Here is a 24,180-nt window from a genome sequence, read left to right as displayed (position 1 = left end):
TATGTGTTTCAAGTCATGTAATGTTCCCTGTGAAATTTGCCTTTTTGCTCCATGAAAAAAAGGGCACTGAAAGGAATCCTGCAGCCATAAGGATCTCACTTATTTCATGGAAGTATCATTTTAAAAGCCCCACAACATGATCAAAGCACTGTTGAGAACAGATGTTCCAGGCTTTACAAATTCCAGCACAAGTATTTTTAAGACATTTATCACTGCAAAATTCTTTCAGACGATTTTTTCCCTGCGAGAAGTATGCCTGCACTTTCCTCCTTGAGGAAGATGCATCCATGCACGGTCTCCTGGCTGCTGACCCCATCCTGCCAGAACACCTCAAGGGGAATTTGATGTAGTTCCTGTGTATGGCAATGCCCAGACTCTGGGCTGACTGTTCATGTGGACCATCTCTCAAAAACCTCATTGCCCCGCTCCCTTGACACCACATGACAACTGCCTGTGCCCACAGTAAGTCATCGTCTTGTTGGCCATCATCCCCTGTGATCACCCCACTACTGCCATGACCAGCCCCAAGCAATCTCATCTAACTTTACATCTTAACTCTGCTTTGAGCCAGACGCTGTACAAGAGGCCTGAGGGGTCCTTCCTACATGAGCTACTGGAGGATTACAGATCTCTGGCAGGAGCTACTAGGAAATGGCCTCAATCACACCAGCACTCCAAGGAAGCACCCCAGCTCTTCCGATGAGCGTGGGGCCCTCTGCAAAGGGGCACCCATAGGGTTGCCACCCTGGCCCCATCACTACTGAGCTACAAGGCTGGGTGCAAGGAGATGCTCAGCAGCTAACGTGTTGGACACCATAAAGCCAGACAGGCAGAGCCAGAAGGGGCAATAGCAGGGACCACACAGAAATCTCCTTGTTCTCCAGTCAGAATCAGTGAGTCCTCACGGAGGCAGAGAACACATTTCATCTCTAACTCAAATCACAGCCAAATTTCCATTCCAAGTGAAGTTCCCTGGAAGTTCAGCTCTCCACAGTTGGTTTCTGTGTATTCTACCCTCTTCCCAGGAACATCATCAAGCTCTCTGGTTGCTGAGAAAGCCTAAACACTGCGCAGAACTTGGCAGCTTCGTGAGAGTGAGCACTGTACCAATGTACTCATGACAACCCCAAAGTTCAAAACATAGTTTCTCTGTACGTCTGAAGAATAACATGGGTTTTTGTACCCAAAGAAAAAAGGGGATCTGAAACAACCAGATCCTTTGAAATGTCACATATTCACAGAAGAAGGTGTTTGTGAAGAGGACGCCACATGCACATCACTTCTCTAATATGTGCCCAGTTTAGTTTCACCTGTTTCCATGTGCTCCCTTCCCAATTCCTACAACCTGCTTGCACATCCTGTTTCACTCTGAGCACGAGCTTCTGCCGCAGGGCAGCGCTGCCTTCACTTCTCCTCACAGGGTGAGCTGAAGTAACAGTCAAACTGGGAGCACAAATAAAAAACAGACAAGTTTCCCCTTGTTTGTCCAAGGTGCAAGCCTGACTGAGGTGCTGGGACAGCTCCTTCAACACAGGATTTGGATACCACCTACTAACAAGCCCTCTGATGAGAAGATGGAAGAGTGCCTCGGAAAGAGCAGTGACTGGAAAAGCATCACAAGGTAGACCAGGTCTTCCAGCAGGAGGGAGGACAAGGAAAAGGATGCCCAGAACATGAGAGGAAACCCTAGATTTAAGAGATGGGTGGCAGTAGGATGGGGAAGCTGGCAGCACACAGAGGTCTGAGGAGAGGTGAGGACAACTACGAGTGCCTATCAGAGGAAGTCAGGCAGAAACTGGAAGGTGTGGAGGAGCCAGCTCCAGTGAGGAGTGGTCTGAAAACAACACCCTCCAACAGCAAAGGAAACAGAGACAGAAAAAAGACACATTCCACACGAATAAACATGACACCTTGCATGTCTCTGTCCGCTGTCACCTCAAAGGACTGCAAAAGACTCACGACTACGTTTACCCACCCAACATGGAACATCTCAGCCTAACATGAGGTGAGCTGAACCCCCCTCTGCAGGAGGCTCCATCAGCTCTCTTTCACAGAAAGCCAAGCTCTGACTCTGGCACTGTGTCAAGTCTTGGGGAGTAACGGCTTCCAGCAAGCTTTGTAACATCTGTCTCCAGACTCCCCCAGCAGCCATGAAAGGAGTTGAAGTGCAGTCCATGAAGCTGCTTCTCCTGCATCCCCTATGCATGGCACCCCCAGAACTGCTCCTCTCACCCAACGCATCTTTTCCTTTCTTTTAGCACTTCTCGAGTTGTTAAACCTCACTTATTTCTTTATTTACAAGGTACAGATTATTTTAAACATCCACGGTAAACTTGCCCCTCCCAAAATACCATTTGTTATAAATTATAATACACGCATGAAATCTTGCCACGCTGGCAGCCATGGCTTTGCGTGCACAGAAACCCATGCACAACTCAGCTACAGATCTGGAAAAAAAAAAAAAGTACTCCACTGTGACCTCAAAGGGAGAACAAAACCACAGGATCACCCAAAGCCCCCATCTATCCATGCACCCCTGGAAAGAGCAGCATCACTGCCCAAGGACACCACAGGGGCTGTGCCATTGGTATGGGACCCTGAGTAGCCATCCCTGGCGCATGAGGAGAGAGCTTTAAAGGGGCACTCAGGATGCTGTGAGGAGCCATCAGTATTGTTCTGCTGAGTTCCAAATATCGCAGCCAGCTCTAGACCTGAGGTTTTGCTATCCTGTCTTCCCATGCCAAGCGTAATCGCTGAGAGGTTTTAAAAAAGAGAAGGAAAAAAAAAAAAAAAGGCTTTGGACGATTTTCAGGCCTTCTGATTTAGCTATTAAAAAAGAAATCCTACATCGTTTCCCTCTTGTTTTTCTAAATAAAAATAATGTATAGCCCTAACTTGATAATAAATACGCTCAGAAGCTGTCTTTAAGTAAAAGCTTTTGATAACAAATTGCCTATGCTAACTGCTATTTTACTGTTGAATTTTTTTATTGTTGCTTAAGCACTGCAATTATGCTAATAAGCCTGCAAGGATGGTACACTAAAGCATTGAATGTGACAGATATAATACTCAATAAAATGTTAATCTTACCTGAAAATTGGAATCAAACAGCCTTATTAGTATTTATGGATATGGCATCTTCAACATGTTTCTTAAGAGGAATATATATATGCAATGGATATTTTCAAATATACCTTGCTGTTTCTCGTGCCTCCATATGATTTAATTCAAGGTGCCTATTACCCCTGCTGCTAACTTCCAGTCCTTTTTGGATCAGGAAAAAAAGCATTTTGGTGTTTGAGGCACACTGAACGCTTTTCCCCTCCAAACCTACAGGTGAGATGATCTCAGACCTGACCGTGGGCTCCGCTGCTGTGCCTTCACTTGCTCATCTATGGAAGAAGTAAAAAATAACCTCAAAATATTCACATGCTTCTGACATAAGCTGTATTTACGTCCACAATCGGGCTCTATCAACAGACCATTCCTACACAGCACACTGGTGTGGCTCTCAAGACACTGCAGGTTAATGCTTAAATAACAGCCTGCTGCCTTGCAGCCTCACAGCTCCTGCTGCCTCTCACCCGAAGAAGTTAATTCTGCTGACAGGACTGCAGAAACGTCAATAAGACACCACTACGCCTCCTGACAGACAAACGAGGTTCTCGCTGCTGGCTGCCGCAAGCCTCCTCCGTGGAAAACATGAGACGGGAGCCATCCAGGAACTGCTTCGATGAATATCGACAATGGGGAAAACCCAAGCGGCTGCCCACCGAAACAAGCGATTTCCAAAGCACACAAAAAATCACATCGAGCTGCCCACACTCCCTGCTCACAACACACAGGGACTTTCTTGAGCACCGCTCGCCGTGCGGACCAGCTTGCTCTCAGGTCAGGACATCCCTTCTTACGTGCACGGAAGGAAAGAGGACTGCTTTGGAGGACACATAGGTCAGGGCCTCATTTGCACATGTAGGCACGGAGCGTAGCATTAGAAAAAAGAATTTTCAGTTGCAAAATCATTCAAATAAAACTACAGAACTGACTGAGCTTGCACCTCGGAGAGCTTGGAGACGCACCTCGGGGCTCCTCTGCCCCAGGTTTGCCCCTGCACAAGGTGCCAGGCTCCGGATCTTCAGGTCCAGCCGGCAAGTCAAGCACCGCACCGCTGCCATGTGCTGCAAGGCTACCGCTCCCACAGAGGCGGCAGGGCTCAGCTCTGAGTCTGGTCGTTATTTTCAACCCTGAGGGGAAATCTAAATTGAACTCTGGCATGTTGTTTTCTTTTGCTAAGCAGCAACACTTGAATGTTAACTCCAAACCTGACGGGCATATGTATGGGGTATTCTTTGCAAATAATCTTACCCTGACCAGTCCAGAAGGTCAAAATGATAAGAAATAATAACAATTAAAAAAGAACAAGCTTGGAAAACCATCAGTACCATTGGCACAACCCCTCAACCAATTAACCATCCTCGCCACAAGGTGAACGGCAAGCTCTTGGATTTATTTAATTGATTGAGATCAAAAGATCAGGGGGCACAGAGGAAATTGCATCCTTCCACGAATGCATTCTGCTTTCAAGATTTGAGCAGATAGCTGCAGGAATTTTAAAACTCAAAGGGGGAAAAAAAACAACATGTAAAAGGTGATTTCAGAAAGGCATCCCCTTATTTCTCCCTTGACATCGCCTGCGTTTCTTAGAGCTATGTGAACGGTTCCTCCATGTTCCTGCAGCCCTGGGACCCAACAGCTTATCTCTGCTGAACAGAAGATGCTAACAAACAATAAGACACTCGTATAACTCCAGGAGAGACACTACTATTTGCTGACATTAAGGATGAAAGGCAAATTTTAGAGAAACCAAACAAACCCCAAATGAAGTCCAACAGGAGGCTGAAGAATTCCCTACTGCTATTCAGGTGTCCTCCGACACAGGACACGCATCTCACTGCCATTCTTGGCTGCACAAGGAAGATGAAGCACCCACACTTTTCCCCTCTGGTGGTGATCACTCAGAGGTGTCAGGGCTGCCTGGGCCCTGGTGACATTTGTCACCTGCAGCTCCTGGGGGAGCAAGGGAGAAGCAAGGGGACTGAATGAGCAGCCATCCTCAGGACACAGTTTCAACACAGAACACAGAAAAAGCTTGCGCTATGTTTGCTGTCAAGACAGGACAAAGAAACACAATGAAGAACAAGAACAAAAGAACAAGAAAAGAAATATGAAACTCTGCCATCCCGTCAGCCCTGGAACCAAAGAGAACAGCAATCCCTTGGTTCCCATGCTTGTGTTTCACGTATTGTTTATATTTTGCTCAGTATACCTGAATCTCTAGCACTGTCCTCTCACATCTAAACTACATAGATGTGACTACCCACCTGAGAATAAGAGGTCAATCCTTAACATGGATTACAGAAGAGACCCAAACTTACAAGAATTTGCTACAAAGGAACAAGAACTGGTACAACCTCCCGGTCCTATCACAAGTTTATGCCAAGACCAAGGACTGAACTCCTTTTCCCCATGCTTGCACGTCACTCCAGAAGGACGTCACCTTTCAGGTAACAAAGATTGCTGCCATAGACAGGAAGCTCATCACCAGATCAGGCAGCTCCTTCTGCACAGCTACACTGAGCTTTTTTTTACCTTATCAGTTTTGAATACCACTGTTAAGATAACAGTTTCACCTTCTCCTATTTCTAACCTTCACAGGCTAGAAGGACTTTCTAGAAGTCATTCGCCTGTTTCCTCACTACATGGAAGGACCAGTTCTCCTAAAGCACGTATGATGGGGCTTTTCTAACTCATTCTAAAACCTTTCCAACTGAAACTCCACAAGTCCTCAGGCAATCCATCCAGTGCTCAGCTCTTAACGCAAGAGATCATTTACTAACGTCTCACCTAAATTTCTCTTGCTGCAATTTAAGCCTGTGATTTGTCTTACTTACAACGAGTGGATTTACAGTTTGTTCCCTCTCTCCACAAGTTCACCATTGCCAAAATTCACAAACTGGGGCACCAGTGTGGCTTGCCCTTTCTTTGCCATTCTACTTTTGCTCAGAGTGGGTTCTTAGTCTTGCATCTCTGCAGGTGTATTTCTTTTCTTACCCCAAGAAAACAGGCAGCTAGGATATCACAAGGCTGTTTCAAGAGAAGACGCTCACATCCAAAAGCTGATGCAGTCAGGCACACCCAATTATAAGGCACTCTGAAAGAAAAAAATATGATTTGTTTTTAGGACTGTATGCAAAGGGTCCAGTAATAAACCAACAACTCTGAACTGCAATTTTTTCCATGCTTTTATTGAACATTCAAATAGATCTTCAAAAGCAACATCAATGGCTGCAGATACGTCATATGCCAACACTCAAACTTAGCCACATTTTCTCTAGTAACCACCATGAGGATTTCATAGATGTTTGTTCTAGCAAACAGGGCACCACTGACTTTGCATAATGTTCTGCCAAGCTACATGCAGTAGCCAGTACACATCAAAATCAGATGGCTCCAACTCCAGCGCTTTATTCATTGTGACAGAGGACAAATCTTACTGTCGCCACTGGTGACTTTATTTTCAGTGTCACTGAAACCAACAGAGACAAGACTACTTTGAGATTTGAGCGTGTGTAATTATGGGATAGACCCAGAGGAAAAAAGTCAGATTCAATGAAAGGCTGAATAACTTTTGTGTTCTTAGCATATGCCCTACCTCCCAGTCTGCAGGATGCTCCACATAGCAAAAAGAAAGCTTTCTCCTGAACGAAAGGGTCTGGTGATAAAGGAGAAAGAAGAAAGAAACAATACAAGCAGTGCTGGGAAACACAGGGGGAGAGTTGTGAATAGCAAAAGCATCCCAAATTTCATGAGATAACAAGCAACAAGGGAGAGCAGTGATAATACATCTGCTTTCCTATTTCTGTAGGCAATCAATTTGCCACAACAGCACCTTTCACTGGGTTATTTTTTGTACCCCATCCAGTCATAATCCCTTCCTCCCATTAGCAGAGGATGCTGTTAGCATCCACTTGGGATGCTTTTTACTCTTCAGTCCTTCTCAGCTGCCCTGGACTTTTGCTTTCCTTGATCATTTCCCTCTTCCCAATACAGCCCAACTGCTGTCAGCACAGGAAAGTGACATGCTCCTATTTAGCATAGATTTGATAACAGAAGTGGTGTTTCCAAGGCTAAAGACAAATACCTGCACCAATAATGTCCCTACAACACACAGCAGCTGAGGATACTAAGCAATAAATGCCTTGTACTCAAGATGTAGGACTCAAAGAATCTCAGCAATGTAGATGGCCAACTAATGAAAGAGTTCAAATACACGTCTATCTTTAATGATGCAAATAGCTTTGACGATTTCCACAAGACCACCGGTAGTAACAGAGACATTACCTCCCAAAATGCCAGTGAGAGATATGGCTGTTCAGCAAGGGATATAAATGGGAGGAGTGCTTCCACCAGGAATATACACCCATTTCTATGGCAGAATTAGAACAGCTGTTGAAAACCATGAAGTAGTATTGAATGGCAGCTCAGGACAGGGAGCCAAGAAGACTACCACATGCAATTGAAACTGCCAAGGGATTAAGCTAGGTCAAATGTAATTACACAAACTGGAACTTGGCCAGGGTGCTGGCTGGTTTAAGAAAATTAAAAGAGGTGTTCAAAAGTTTCAGAGATAGAGTCCTTCTGTTAATTATTTGGTGAGTCAGTTGCTGAAGTCGCAGTACTCCGGGAGGCTGTCTGAAAAAAGGGGAAAAATGAGGCATAAACTTAAAAGGCATTAGGAGTGATTAGCAAGAGCCTTTGTTCTCCATGGCAATGCTTGCTGCACTAGTGTGTGAATGCCTTTCATGTTCCTGCTGGAAAGTGGCCTTAGGTCCTTTGATATTTCTGGGAGGAAGCATTTAAGCGTACAAATATCCCACTGTCAGAAGTTCCAGACAACAGTCGAGGAACATCAACATATCCCAGCCAGGTCAGATCCAGCTCTCAGGCAGTGCTTCTGCTGAAGGGAGGAATGCAAATAGAGACATTTGGAAGCTCGTTTAGACCCTAAGCAACATTTACCCTACTTGCTGGTGATGTATGAAGGCCAGGTCATGTGGAAACCCAGGTTGCAACCATGCAGGACAGTGTTCTTGCTTTCTTACGGCTTTGGGAAGCTAGGGAGCACTTAAGGTGTGCATGATAAGAAGATAAGAAAAGGTGCTTCATGGTCAATATGGTCCTCAACAATGACAAAGAGGGGCAAGAAGAAGGAAGTGGACAGACTCTGTAGCAGGGTCTGTTGTGATAAGACAAGGGAAAACGGCTGCAAACTAAAAGAGGGGACATTTAGACAAGATATAAGGAAGAAGTTTTTTTTACAATAAGGGTGATGAGGCACGGCACTGGCATGGGTTGCCCAGAGGTGCTGGGTGCCCTGACACCCAAGGTCAGGCTGGACGGAGCTCTGAGCACCTGATGGAGCTGCGGTGTCCCTGTTCAGAGCAGGGAGGATGGCCTTTAAGCGTCCCTTCCAACTCAAATGGTTCTAGAAGTCTATGAACAACAGATAAAAAAAAAAGCATGCCTTTCCTCTTAACTCAAGATATTTAACGCCTAAATAAAGATACAGAGACCAAACCGAGTAAAGATGAGTATTAACAGTCACTGATGAACAGTCACAAGTTCTCTTCAATTTCCAAAACTTGTACGATAGCCATAAACAAAATATGCAGTTTTCTGGGGAATAAGAATTAAAAAAAAAGCCTTTTAAGTCTCAGTTTTGGCACCTGATAGTTGTAGTTGCCTCTGCTACCTCTGCGTCTGAAATTTATCATTAGAGATACAGTCATTACTGTCTTTGAAACAGTTGGATTTGACAGTAAAAGCAGTATGGAATTGGAGATTAACCTTTTTGGGTAGTTTATTTGGTGAACTGTTCAGCTGATGCACATTAAACAAACCAATTTCTAGACTGATGTGAAAATAACAGAAAGATTAAACAGCAATCTTCCCAACAAGTGCCGCGCACCACACGCAATGAGTGACACGGCTTCCTCTGGAAGCGACGGCAGGTGAACACACAGCCGAAGGCTCTGCCATATCAATTTCATGCACTTTTTTTTTTTCCTCTTTTTCAGAAAACAAGCCAGGAAGAGACAGGCATTTCACAGCACAGACTGGTGCAACTTGCGCTAATGGCACAGGAACAGATGCCAGAAGCAGCTCCCTTCCCTTTGTGCAGAACTCGTCAGTGGGGACAAGTCCTGGAAGGGGACAAGGAAAAAGGGTTTCTTGCTCGCTGCCAAAGGGACAAGCAGGCCAGTGTGACCAGAGCACGCAGGTACATGTTCTCTACAGCCACAGCAATGACGAACCAATGCCACTGACAGCCTCCAGTGCCTGACATGAAGCACAGGGAGGTGGAATGGGAAGCACTGATACCAAGCAGTAATAAGAATGGAATTGCAGCTGCTTCTCAAATCAGATTTTTTTGCCTAGGTTACTTGTTGTTAAAAAAAAATTGTAAGTTGCAGCATGCAGGGACATCCTGTTCGCTGTATTAAATTAAAGGGATGATTCTAGAGGGAACAGCTTTCAGGAGGCAGGGAGGGGGAATCAATTTCAGGTTGCTACAGTCAACTGGGACATTTCCTGTAAGACTAAATCCAATTCAGCTCTATGAACCCACGGCGGAACAGTCCCTGAAATACAACACACACACGCTCTCTAAATAAATAAATACACTAAAATACATGCTCATGTCATCTCCCGACTTTCACCAGCTGAACTAAGGGCATGCTCAAACCTGCCAACTGCAATACGAGAGCAGAGCACTCACTCAGCACTGACTTTCTGACTGTGAGTTCAACGCCTATCACTGCCTTACAGAGAGAAAGGTATTTAATGACAAGGTAGCATTCAGCACAACAAAGCAGATCAGAGCACGGTGTTTTGGGCCACCCTTCCACAGGCTCTGGGCTTACAGCAAGGTCTAAAGGCTGTTAAGTGCCCAAATAAATCCATCTCGATCAATCCCTCTGCGAAGAACACAGGAAACAGACCCATCCTACGGTATTATGAGTCTTAATTTTATGGAGCAGTTGATGTTTTTCCAATGAAAGGTACCATTAAAATATAAGATTTTATTAGCAAAATCAATGATGTGTGCAGAGACAGTCCCTCACGGCTTTTAAAAAACGTCTATGAATAATTATAAAACTGATAGCAGTAGAGAACACTGTACAATTATTACTGCTGTTTTACAGGATTCTCTAATAGCGACGGCCCCTACTTCTGGTAAGACACCTTCAGGCAGTGCCACAAAAAACATAAATAAGGACGAGGCAACAAAAGCTCAGCATTCTCTCACACTTAGAGGGTGCAAATATTTTGCTTACTTTATGTTCATTGTTGTTGGGTTTTTTTATTTTTGTTTTTGTTCCCAGCAAGACGTAAACATTCTGGAAACCAAAGCATTACAACGTATTTCTGTACGTGTATCAGTTGCCCATGCATTCCACTTTCTCTACTAATTCCATTGTTCTGTCGCATTAGAAAAGCAAGTGGAAGAGACTGACTCCCCTTTAAACCCATCAGAAGTGACACAAAGAGAGCTCCACCAACCTCACAGCGCTCCTTAACCACAGCTCAGGCGTGTGCAGCACCTGAAAGCCCTCTGCAAGCAAAGGACATGCTGGGGACACACTGGCAGTGCCCCCAGTCCTCCAAAACCTCCCACTCTCACCTGATGGCCATCACCCATATCAGCACCACCATAAAGTCAAGGCACTGAAGCACCCCGAACTCAACGCTCACCAAGCCTGCCTACTTTCCAGCAAGCTCTGGCTAATGCACACAGAGCACTGTTAAGTCAAGAATGTGCTTATGTGAATTGGAGCCAAAAAATGACACCAGTCAGTTCTACCCCAAATGTTCTGGCTTTGCACCCATAGCTACACATTCGCAAGAGCAGAGTGTATATATAGGCAGAGAAAAAAAACTCAAGTCTCCTTACTCCACCTGGCTTTAAACAACCTCTGGATGTGTGTGAGGATGGATGAGGAACGAGTGGCAAGAATACTCAACAGATGTTTTCATTAGCATAAATTTGCCATTCATACCTCTTTCTTCTACCATCACAAACTCCTCTATTATCCTCGCTGGATAATTTACAGAGCTTATTGCAAAGTACAGTCTCGGAGAACAGAAACAGCATACACTCGGTAATGTACAAGTTCAAAGAGCTGAGCCATGCATGACCTGCCAGCAGACTGTTGCTATTTTCTTGCATATATAAAAGAGCATTGCCTTCGTGCGGCACTGGAACTTGTCATCATGAAACACCCTCCTATTACAACATGGCCCAGAGGAGCTACTATTTTGAGTCCTAATAACGTGCCTGGTTTTACAGGAGAGCATGAAGGCAAGTAACATGGAATAACCCAGATGTCAACTACAGAAACAGATGGGAATCTCACAAAGCTACACAGATTGCCTCGGTCGAGTGCTGTCATAGCCCATCCTCTAGATGGGAAAGCACGGTGCAGCACTTAGATGAAAGGAGCATGTGGAATTAAGGAGCATCATCACTTCCACAAGACCTGTGAAGAGACAGCAGGGGACTGCTTTCCAGGCATGTGGAGCCCAAGGCAATAAAACATGACTCAAAGCTGTGAGGCTGTTTTCTCCCCCACTAGAAACACCTGTTGGCCAAGTGACAGTCGCCCAATTCTCCCAGTTTTCTGACCCCACAAAATGCAAACAGCTTTGAAGGAAAGGTGCACTGGGAAGCGGGGTCACACCCCCGGTCTGGGAAGAGCTTTTCCTTAGCAAGTGAATGCAGTTGGGACTGGCTGGAGGTGCTCCTACGAGCACAGCCCCAGGTGCTGCAGGCAGGCTGCCTGCAGACTGCGCCATGATTCACCCTGCTGCGGCTTCCCGGCCACAATTTGCCATCCAAACAATCTAGGAAACCACAGCACCTGCAGTGGTGGTTCAGCTCCTGTGACCTATAGGAGGTGTCTGCAGACGATGAGTCAGTGGCAAACCAGGAGAGGCGATGGACTGGCCTGACCTTCCTTATTCAAACTCACAAGAGGATCCAAAACTCAGGCTAACAAACCAGAACTTCCAAAACTTATGCAAACTGGGAGAAATCAAGACTCCTGTATAATAAACATAGGGCTGGTGCTTCGTACCTGAGGTCCGAGCTCACCCGACAGCCCCGGAGCAGCCGGCCATTCATGCATGCAGCTGCCGCAGGGGAAGGCTGAAGCCAGAGTATGAATGAAGCACTGGGATCGATTCCCTTATCTACCCTCTGCCTACCGCTAACTGGATGGTGCTATTCAGGGAATGTATAATTTAAAGACGGAGGCTAACGATGAATCAAGATTGATTTTTTGGACAACCAGGAAAAGAAAATAAATGTAATTGCAGTCTACCTGCTTGTATCTTGCCAGCAGTCACAGCAAGTTTTGGAACAATCTGGCTCCTTTCCCCTGTCTCATCCCAGCCCCTTTCCCTCCTGTATTCCACCAAAGAAGGACCCTCACAGAAAGAGAATTCACTTAGACAAGACAGTAAGTGCTGCTGAAGCCAGCTCAATGCTGGCTTTCCTCTCCCTGCCAAGCAGCACAGAGCAACTTAATGGATGCACAGAGGGTTCACTTTCTGGGGAAAAGCAAATTCCGCGTGTGCAGTTGCGAGGAATGCATTGTATGTCTGGTATTCACGCTGCACTCCCTTTTCCTGTTCCTTTTTTTTGCCGTATATGGAGCTGAGCACAGCCGGCGGGGCCGGGGAGGGCAGCGCTGCGTGCTCAACGCCTTTCTACTTCCGACTCTGTTTGTCTTTACTGGAAATCCCATCGATCCGTCTAGGAAAAAGGCGAGCGCACGCACCGCAGCGTGACAGGCTCAAACAGCCCGCTGCTCCCACACAGGACAAAAAAGGAGCAAGCTGAACCAGCCCACAATCCTGAAGGGCTGTTTCCCAGGCTTAGCAGCACTCAAGTTATAAAGGCAATCCAGCCTTCGGTGCACGCACCTGGAGCCGGGAGGATTACGTGACCTTAGCACAGTGACACACGCCCTCTGTAACACAGCTGGGTCAGAAGACTGGGTCAGACTGTGCAGTGCAGATGCAAATCACTGGGAGATCTTCGCTAGTCCTGACAACCTCTAAGTCCATTGCAGCAATTTCAGACGCAGTCTAGGACTTTCATATCCAGGCTGCAACTATAATATCATGCGCTAAAATATAAAACCTTTTTGCCACTGCTGCTTCCTCAGTAATCAACAGATTCCTCCTGTGGGCACCCAAGATCCCAAGCAAGGCCATGCTAGAACTGGCCGAGAATTAGGCAAGAAATCTTAAAGGAATCAGCACCCTAGTCCACTTCCTCCAGTGTCTCATCCTTGACCTTGGCTGGTTCCTGACCGCTTGAAGGATGATGCACATACACAGCACTGTGACCCAGATGCCATCACATTCCAGTGTCCAAAAGATAAAGACTGACTAGAACCTGAGTCAGGAGGTTTAATATAGCTTCCAATTTTATTTTGTTCCCTTGCCAATAGTCATTAGCACTGAAGTAATTCTTTACACGCACAGAAGCCTCCAGTCTACCTTTGGATCTTACACCATTGGCCTCAACAACCCCCACGCTCTGAATTACAGGACAGTGATAGAGCTTCATCTTTACCAGTTTCAAAATTGTCATCTTTCAGCTTTCACCATTACTCAGCAGCAATTAGCCCACCCAGCCACTCATCCTGTCCTCCCCTTCTGCCAAACATGCTACATCCCATCCCTTCCCTTGCACCAGCACCTTAGGCTCATGCAAAAAAATGCAAGAAAGAGCACGGTCAGGTGGCAGGACTGCATGGCCAGGAGCAGGCCAAGGCGCTGCAGGACCAGCTGTCACCCAGCCAAAGCAGCCACAATCTCCTTGGAGGACCAGTCACATCTCCACCTCTGTTGAGTTCCCTGCACTCAGCCAGAAAGCTCTTCAACCAGTTCTGCCACTCACAGATTCCCTGTGTCAAAATACGCTCTTCTACCCTTCGCCCAATGGATTCAAATGGAGCCAGGGATGCTCGGAAGCAACCGTGGAGTTGCTTGGATGAAGACACACAGCTGAAACTTGGCCGGGGGAGGGGAAGGTTTCTAGCCTCATTAATAACAGCCTGAAATTAAAAGCAGAGCTTGTAGTCCAGCTGTGATTCCAGCTACCCTGCTGCTTGTGTTAACAGTGTGGCTTTATTATGGTCAGGGATTAAAAACAGCTCCAACAATTAAAAGAAAGAAAAAAATAAAAATACGGAAAGAAAAAGAACCACCACCAACAAAAATCAGTAAAATACAAAATTCCTGTGGCCTGGAATGATTAGCGAAAATAAGCTATGTGCCATCAGGAGAAAGAGTGAATGCTTCCTTCCCGCTGCCAGCCGGCCCGCTTTCCACGCATGCCCCACTGAATAGCCACGTCCTGTACCCACAGGACCGCCCGGTGCCCTGCAGGGCCAGCACCAGCCATGGCTGCTAGTCCCCACAGGGTGTCACCCTGGCATGGGTGCCCTGCTAGCACCCCACTCCCAGCCGGCAGCTTGGATGTGTTCCTCGCTCCCACTGTCTAAATGCTATGGCAGTAAAAACAAAAGGTCTTGCAGTCAGTGACTAACGCGCCTGGAACTTGTTGGGAGCCACCAGCCCTCTCAGAGCAGCAGGAGGAGGAGGAGTGATGGGAGGATTAGGGCCAACGTGGTGCTCTTAAGGGCCTGGATGAGGAGCACTCGGTCTTTTGAGGTGAGCTGGTTGCCCAACCATTCCTCAAGAGGTGAATACCTGCTGTGCTGCGCCGGATGCGTTCCTGGAGAGCAGCAGACAGTGATGGGACGGCACGCATAAGCAGCCCAACTGGGCACTCAGTCACAGAATCATAAAGGTTGGAAAAGACTACTAAAATCATCTAGTCCAACCATCAACCCATCTCTGTTGCGCTGTTAAGCAAGCCTACTTCTTCCTTATATAAATTAAAAGCAGTAAATTCATGAGAAGGACGGATCTCCCACCTCCCCGGCAGGACCTGCTTCTCCCCTCTGGTTACAGTGCGAACAGAGGCAAGAGGTCCAACATCACCAAGGAAGAGATGGTCTTCCAGTGCTGTTCTTTTTTACCATCATTACCACCAAAACTGACATTTCTTGTCTTGCCCGGAACAAACAGGGTTCACATCACTGCAGCACCCCAGCAGTAAAATTGACAGTGTGAGCACCCAACAGATTCAGAGCCTAGCCCTTGCTCTGAGATGGACACAGAATCATGTTCAGTTTGAAGCTTCCTTACCAATGATGTGGCTATTAAATGGCACAAAAGGTCTTTGCTTTTTTTGGAGGTAGAATGGTGGATTCAGGAGAGTTTTTGCTGCTCTAACAAAAGACAATAATGCCTGAAGCAAATGAAGAGTACTAGTTATATGACAATGCATGTGTCTAGGCAGCTGTTCCCAAAAGCATGCCAAGAACATTTTACACTGTTTAAACTCAGAAACTCTAAGCCAGTCTTTGCAAACCCTTTAACATTCCCTTCACCGTAGGGCTACAAAGTGCTTCAGTAGAATTACACTTTGAGCCGAGTCTGCAAAAATATCACAGCTAAGGTGGCAAGTCCCCAGTAACCACACAGCTGTCTGCACCATGTCCAGGGCTGGTGTGGTAGCATTAAAAAAAACCCAAACCTCCTTTTTCCCAGCAGAAGTCTCCAGTATTTTGAAAGCATTTAAATTAAAAGTAATAAACCCCACAACACACTTGCCTTCTCAGACACCAGAGCACTTTCTAAATACCAAGGTGACTGCAATCAAGAGTCGCTGTGGCTTAGCAGATTTCGGTGAATTGACTTCCCAGTGGTTTCAGCTGAAGCACTTTGCCTCCCCCATTTGCACTGGGCTGGGTGCATGCAGCTGCTGCACCTTGGCTATCGTTCAGCTGCGGTGGTGCACCAGCTCCCTGCAGCCCTGCTATGGGAAGCATTATCCTCTCTTTGCAGAAAGGAAAAATGCAATCTCAAGAACGACACCTCACCAAAAAATAATAATAATTTTAAGAGGAAAAAAAAAAAGCAATCACTACCACCCGCCTCCCACAATCCAAGAGATGAAGCTGTAAGCTACACTGCCCCATCACATTCAATTTCAGCCCACTGCAATCAATCACGTTTTTAACCAGACCACTCACAATCTGTACCAGAGGCAGAAATAACAGGGTGCCACCCAGCTACCTGTGAACAGGAGGTGGAGCCCGTGGTGTGTCTCATCTAGAAACTGCCAAGATGTGCTACATGGGCATTTGCACTTGGATGATTCAGATCCTCTCCTTATAATCTCTATCCTACATAGGAAAACAGCCTGGAAAAAGATATCCCCTCTTGTCCCCAGATTCATTGATTCTTCACATCACGGATTTTTGGTGCAAGCCATGCCCAACCCAGCACAGGCAGGTGGGGATCAATGCCCTGGCTGGTGTCAGGGCTGCACCTAAGGACCTGCGCTGTCAGCACAAGAGGAGGAACTGCCATGTGCTCAGACACTCCAAATGCCAAACTCAGGCAAGTGCCGAGCACTGCTTTCCCTTAGAGACTTCACCAGCAAATAGCTGAGCAAAATCAGGATGGACTGTATACATACACACTTCATTCCCACCAAGATTTCTTCAGTTCAAACCCACTCTCACTTCCATAAGCCAGGGGTCCATATTTTTCCCGTTGACAGCTGAGGTGCTGCTGACACACCCAGGAGCAGGGTGATCCCCTTCCTGAGCTTCCAAGTCTTAGAGAAATAACCAGTTAGAGGTCAGGGCAGAAGTCAACACTGGAACCAGTGGCCCTCATGAACCTAAAAAACTCCAGAATTAGAGTGGAATTTATCAGGCTAGAAAAGCCAATATAATATATCAATCCCATCAAGGACTCAAAACATTGCACCTATACAAGGGAAGACAACATTCATTACAAATGTCATAGCACACCTACAATAAACTACTACTGCTTTTCCAGGGAAAGAAATTCAGGCACCTGCATCAGCAGTGTGTCTGTCAAAGAGTGAAAGTCAAGAAAGTCAAAGGTTTGCCCCCATTTTCCAGCCTATCACACAGACACGTGCCCCCCAGCTACCCAAGTCCTTCTTCATGAAATGGCAAACCAGCAACTCTTCTGAGAGTGAAACTTTACATTTTGTTTTCCTTTCCCATTTCAGGGTGCGCAAGCCACAAGGAGCTATCGGGACCTGTGAGCTGCTGCTTCTCAGAGAGATCAGACACTCTTGGACAGCACCTCTCAGCAGCACAAGGCTGGTACCTTCAGCCAACCTCCCTGGGCCCAAAAGATTAGCCACAGCCCTACTTCTGGATTGACAAGTCTGCTTGAACAGACACCTGAACCAAAGAAACTTGCATTTAATATAGCAAGTACATGTCAGCATTGCTTAAACAAGCTTCCAGCTCCACATCAAAAGCGGTGAGGAAAGCTGAGATACATTCTCCTCCTGTGAAAGGGGCACTTAAAATGGACTTTAATCATTAGCTGAGGGTGTTCCTCAGTAACTGGGGTCATGCAGGCACCTTTACATGAGCAAACACATTCCTCAGAGCAACCTGGAGCTGGAAGTTCTCATCTGGGCCAGCACCAGAGAGGGGATATGATCAGAAATGCACGTAATGCCACCACTGGTCTTGGCAAGGGAGGACTTACTACATCGAGGACTAGAAAGAGGATCTGCCCGGTCTGGAGGCCAGAGGTCCAAAAGGCAAGCCAAAAAGTAACTAATTCCCTTTCCTAACAAACTTTGTTTTCAGCTGGAAGTTGCTTGGCAGCCTTCCTACCAGAGGATGCGGCAGGTCAAGACAAGGGTTCATTCCCAGCCAGGCCAAGAGGGAACACGGTACACCAGGACAGACGGCGCTCTGCAAACAAGGGCTGAAATGCTGCAAGGACTGCATCTGTGGGGCTTTTCACAGACAGCAAGGGACGCTGCTGGCCAGGCTGCTGGCCATTGGGAAGCATTGACTTGCAGGAGCACGAGGACCAGGGTTACGTACTGAAGTACGCGGAAAAATAGCCCAGTGAAGTCTTACGGCACCCAGCTGCACTGCACCTGCCTTGCAAACACCTTTGGTTTCTCTTTTCTGGGAAAATTAAACACAGTGGCATTCTATAAGAAAATTGTCACTTAAACTCCTTATTAAATGTAATTTCCTCTCCCACCCTTTTTCATTAGCAACACTCAAGCGTTCATCAAATCACACTGTTATTTCCAGGCAAAACGTTAGTCTTCTTACAAAGAACTTACGTATTAGCATTGTCTATTGTTATAAGTGTAAAGTTCCACCAAAAAATCAATTCAGAAGCAAACTGTCCCATTCACCTGAGTGGGAATTTAAGTAAATAAACCTCACATAAAGGGAAACCCGTAAGTGCTTAGAGAACAATGCTTTTAAGGGGAAAAATGCAACAGTATCCACGTTGTTTTTCCCTTCTGGGCAATAGCTTTCCACTTTAATATTATACAGTGCACCTCCTTACTATTCTTGTTACACAATATCACATTCAAATCCATGCTGCAAGCATCCCACTCATTGCAAGAAGACTTCATGGAGGGGGGAAAAAAAGTGACATTAAAGGAAAGCAATCTATAGTAGCACATTACACCACACCAATTTCAAGCAGGCTGTCATTCTGCTCACACCAGACAGTATTTTAGCTCCAACAGTATCCTTCAGTGAAACATCCCTGTTGCTGCATTTTACTGAGCCCTTTTGAAATGAATGGTACAAATTCTCTCAGTCATTTCAAAAGGACTGTGCTGCTCAAAGCGCTCTAACTTTTCACATCATCTTTTCCAATAACCTGCAGAGCTGTAAGGCCAAAACAGGCCATCTTTAAAGAAGGAATTAAAAATAAATAAGCCAGCACCTCTCTCGGGAAGGAGCTACAAAACAGGGCTGTGAATCTCAACTCAAAGGAGCCTTATGCACAATCTCAGATCCAGGCCAACTCAGAAAATCACTTAATTACATGATTAACTTTAACATGTGCTTAAGTTGCTTTGACTTCCGGGGGACTTAAGCATATACTTAACGTGCTTTCCTGTACAGAAATACTCTCTTAAATCAGATCCTGTTTTGAAGCAACTCCTGCCCTAGGAAAGCTCTGGCTCCTCAGCTGAGCTGCTAATCAGACTGCCTTAACTTTGTGCCTATCTATGGATCAAAATGTTTCACCAGAGCTTCAGAAAGGCATCTGAACTGGTCTCATCATGAAGGTACCCTGGTTTTTCAGTATACAGCTTGAGCCCCAAAAGGCTCTTCGCTCAATTCCTCCCCACACCAGCTACCCTCTTGCCGTTACAGTTAATTGCAAGAACATTGCTCCTACAGCTTGCCTGATAGAAAAGAACTCCTACTATGTAGGGGCTTGGTTTTCCCTCTTTGCCTATTCTCATTGCAAAGCAATAAATTATTATTATATATGTCGACGTTGCAAACAACTACAGCATTCATGCTGAGTGCCTGTGCAGAGACATGCTGTTTCTCAGTGTGATCCGAGATAGCCAAGATATTAAAATCCCAGAAAGAACTGTGTTTCTAATGGAAGAATTGATGGGCCAGATGTTGACACTAATGATTATTTTGCCAGCCCGGGGCAGAGCTCAAATCTCTCTAGGTTAGAGAGCCTTGCCCTTCCTCATTCCTCTGCGCCCACATTACCACCCTCCTGAGATGCTTGCCCACCAGATCGATGCACAACATGCCTTCCAAGCACCAGCCCTTCCCTTCTGTTAATCATCGCTCCCAAAGCACCCAGAAAAGGGATCAACAAGCTCATCAGTGCTGAAGTTAGCACGGGAAAAGAAACATTTTGCATTAAGATATCAAGCGCTGCATCTAGGTTTTGGATTCCAGAGGCTCAACAGCTCCACGTAGCCTTCCCTCATTTGAGGTAGCCCCAGCTGAACAAAACCCAACTCTGCCTTAATGCTCTGTTCAGCGGTGCAAAATGGCTTTATGCTTACCTCTTGAAATCCCTCCCTTTCTTTTGGATGCCACTCAGTCAAAATACGATGGGAAATCCCCACAGCTACCCCCCTAAGCACTTCTGCAAGCCACCAGAGAAAGAATTTGGGAGGTCCCTCTGTGCAAGTCTTGCCCTAAATACGAGATGCTCCAACTGAAGGCCAAATGCCTGTCTTCTCTCAAAGCACACAGATGCAGCTATACTTGCTGAGCAGTGGAATTACAGGAACAATGAGAGACCCAGAAAAGCACTGATTCCCTCTGCCTGAACAGAGCGCCTGTCCTCACAAACGCACCTACTAAGATTTACTGTAACCAGGTCAAAGCATTGCACTGACGTTGCATACCTCTCTCACAGGGTTGCAATGCCCCAGACAACCGAGAACACCAGAGACTGCTATGGCACAAGGCGTATATTTTTCAAAAAACAATCTTTAATGAAGCATTAGACAGCAAAGCTCATGGCTTTTACTCATTTATTTGCAATAGCCTCCAAAAAAAAAAAAAAAAAAAACAGGTCACAGTGCCAGCACGTGCCAGGTAGTGAATGCAGGTAGCTACTACTGATACAGAGGCAGCCATCACTGCAAACATGCCCTGGGGAAGTACTACTTGCAGAAACCCATCAAAGAAGATGAAGTAATTGGATTCTGTGTGCATCTCCTGTACCTGCTTGACCCCCAGGATCTGTACCCACCCCTTCCACGGCGCTCTGTGACTTTCCATTTCAATGCTTGTCAAGGAAAACTCAACTGTCAAGTTCAATTCGGCATCAGCAAATGAAAGACTTGAGAAATTTATAGGTAGTTTCAGGACCTATGTTTGTGCCAAGTCTCTTGCCTGCATTTTCAGTATATTAAAACAAAACCCACAAAAATACAGTGGCTTTCAGTAATTTCTCTCTCTCCTGACTGCTGAGGGAATGACCTGCTCAAACTGTTGGAGAAACTAAATACTTCAAAATGCACAAGTGATAGCATACTTCTATTCAACATGAAACAAAACCGAAACACCCGGTTTCCCCAAACTACAATGGAAAAATTTAGAAAGAAGGGAATGTATTTCTTTGGAGCCAGCACTGCCCTGTTGCCTGAATCATACGCCCAGGCCCACCAACATACTGCAATTTCTATCTTCGATCTTGCAGGATTTACTCAGTTAAGCTGCAAGAGAGGGAAACAAGTTACACACTGCTGCCAGTGAGCAACTGCACATGTGAACGCAGATGAGGATGAGGTGAGATCAGGACAAGCTTGCAGGGACTTAGCCCAGTAGGTGATTTATTCCATGAGAGCCCAGATTAAGAGGGCTGATTGCCCCTTTGGCCTTACAAGCACTCACGTGAGTGAACAAGCACGTTTTGTATCAGAGGGAAGGGGAGGAGGCGTTACCATTCAGGTAAATACGCCATGAAAATAAACAGAGGAAAGGCACTTTGCATGTGATTAGCATGGCATCTCCTGGGGAGCCCAGTACAATTTGCAAAGAAATGCAGCAGGAAACAGGCAGCCTCATTCCTACTGCCCTGTTCGCACTGCAATGTATTTCTTTCATTTCTCAGCTACTGGCTGTTCTCTCTCAGTTCTGGTTAATATTATTTGTATCTTAATGCTTTCTAGGAACCATTCCAGCTTTACAATACAACAAATACCACTCAGTAGAGGAAACACTTAATCTGCTTGGCCATGCTTCACATACATCACTTTAGGAACTGGTTCATGCAGTCAGATAAGCTGCCCGCACCATGGCCACAGCTCTCCACACACACCGAGGCCCGTGGGGATGTGCCCTGCTAGCACTCAAGGTGGCTCTCACGAGGGGTGATGCTGGGTTGAATTCTAGAGCTCCTCCAGAAATCCTCCAAGGAGAGTGAGCAAGCAAAATAAAGAGAAAACCACAGAAGCTCAAGATCAAAGGACGTTTTTGGTTCCGTTTCTTACTTGCACTTACATTGGGTATTTCCCATTTTCTTCCTCTTGGTCTCACCAACATTCAGGTCTTTCCGCAGCCATCACTATTACAGTACACATCTGACTGAGGGCGAGCAAGTATTGCACAACACCCAGGAGGAGGTTTCCAGAGCACCACTTACCAGAAGGGAAAGCTGAGGCACAGAGAAAGCATGGGAGGTGTTTGCGTTGTGGTTTTGTTTTTTTCTTTCCCCAATCTTCAAGAATTAGTTCACTTGAGACAACTGATTGTGGTTCTACATTTCCACTTGAATCCCATCAAAACATAGCAATGCTCACTGGCCTTTTAGGAAGCACTGAAAGAGCCCAAGGTTACACAGGGAATCCATGACAGAGCTGAAAACAGTTCTGGGATAATCCCAAACTTACCAGGACAGCAAGCAGCTATGCTTGCAGCCTAACCTATACGTCCTGTCCCAAACACTGGTGAAGCCACATTGCCTCTGACAACCTCAACAACTCCCCAACAACTCGCTCATCCCAAGCTTCTTTGCTATGCCGAGTAGCACTTTCATTCATAGTGCAACCCAGGGGTCTTCCCAGTGAAGAACAAAGGACGCAGACCAGTTGCACTTCACACTGTAACTGACTGCAAGTCCACCTCCTGGAGAGGAGCTGACACACGCCTTCAAGACACAGTGTCAGAAGCGGGGAGGGTGCAAACTGGCTTTTCCACCACCATTTCACACCCCTTCCATTCCTACTGTACCCAAGCACTTTCTGAGACCAGCAGGACAGCTAAGACCCACTGCATGTTATCCATGGGGTCAAAAACCCACAAGGAACTCACAAAAAAAAAAAAAAACCTTGCTGTAAAGCAGCCAGAATGACTTAGCTCTGAATGACACTGCAAACTCAAACCAGACCCCAACCAAGGGCCGCTTTTTGCTGCTGGTTTTATCCTGGCACCAGCATGAGCCCAAAGGACTCACTTCACCTTCTTTCCATTGAGAAGCTGTTTTCTCCACTGAGCAGGGATATAACCAGATGAAAGACGTATAGGACAGCTCCTCCTCTGCAGTTCCACCTCTCATTTGCAGTTGTGCATTATTTACTCTCACAATGAAAAGGAAAAAGAAAACTGAAAAGAAAGAGAGATTGCAGTCAAGGAGATCTGCTCCTCAGGATGGGCATGACAAGCTAAAAAGGGAAATATTTACTGTCACCAAGCAGTTCCAGGGAGGCGAGAAGGCAGCTTGGTGTTAGAATGGTGTTAGTTGTTTATCCACAGATTTTCTCAGGGGCTTGTAACCCACACCCAGCACCCCATCTGCAGGGTGCAGGCAATGCGGAAATCAGGGAGGTAGAGGCTGAGGAGATACCTTAATTCAGCAGGAAAGCATTACACTTCAAGGCCACAAGCTGACAACTTGCCAGAACTACTCAGCTAGACAGCTGAGAGGATGGTAAAAACCCAGAGGAAGGCAGAGGGCTGTTAGGTTCCCAAAACAGAGAAAGCATAGATGGTGGCACAACTCACCAAGCACATTATGTTAAAATACTGCACATCAAACAGTATCTGCCAGCATTAAAAAAAGTCCTCAAGGAACTCACTCTACTTCTTTCCAGCAAAGCTGCTTGGTGTGATGGAGCAGTAGGCAGGCCCTGAGCTCCAAGCCACACCTGGGAGCCTCCTGGAAATTTATTCCCTGGGAAAACTCTTGTTTACTTCCCACCAAGAGTAACAAAAATTTGTGCATGATTTTTAGACCACATTTTGGTGTTTTGAAGGTGACAGAACTTTGTGCTGTACTGTTTTTCTTAAACTGAAGAGGAACTAGAAAGTTCAGATTCTGAAAAGGTCTGTGGGTTTCATTGGGGGGAAGGGGGAAGGTGTTTAGGAGTTATTTTTTCTCAAAAACAGGACGTGCTTTTTCCTGTTTCTTTCTAATTTTTTCCCCCCATGCACAAAATAGTTCCCATTTTCCAGCCACGCTCTGATTTTGAGCTCTGTGCAGAAGCAGTCTCCACCAGCAACAGCGGGGAGTGTTTTAACAGGCTTGCACTATCCCAGTATTTGCAATGTCCTCCTTCCAAGCTTCAAATTAATCTCCTGCTCATGTTAATGTTTGTTTTCTTCTATTAAATTAACCTTTAGTTCCCCTCTCATGTATTACTAATCAGTGGATTGAATCAACACA

At 46.0% G+C, this 24,180-nt stretch overlaps 1 protein-coding gene across 15 annotated transcripts in view; it reads right to left on the bottom strand.

The window, feature by feature from the left end:
* Positions 1–24,180, bottom strand: part of LPP (LIM domain containing preferred translocation partner in lipoma) — a 316,729-nt gene that overhangs the window by 248,082 nt on the left and 44,467 nt on the right. For 14 of the 15 annotated variants that reach the window (XM_021396526.1, XM_021396525.1, XM_021396524.1 and 11 more), the window contains one exon: positions 6,112–6,211. The exons of the other annotated variant lie outside the window; for it this stretch is intronic. The gene's annotated coding sequence lies outside the window, so the exon portion shown is untranslated. The remainder of the gene's footprint in view (positions 1–6,111; positions 6,212–24,180) is intronic. 15 annotated transcript variants of the gene reach the window in all.

The sequence above is a fragment of the Numida meleagris genome, chromosome 4 (genome assembly GCF_002078875.1).
Source record: "Numida meleagris isolate 19003 breed g44 Domestic line chromosome 4, NumMel1.0, whole genome shotgun sequence".
Taxonomy (NCBI): Eukaryota; Metazoa; Chordata; class Aves; order Galliformes; family Numididae; genus Numida; species Numida meleagris.
The sequence above is the reverse complement of the archived record's forward strand: the minus strand, read 5'-3'. Positions and strand labels throughout refer to the sequence as shown.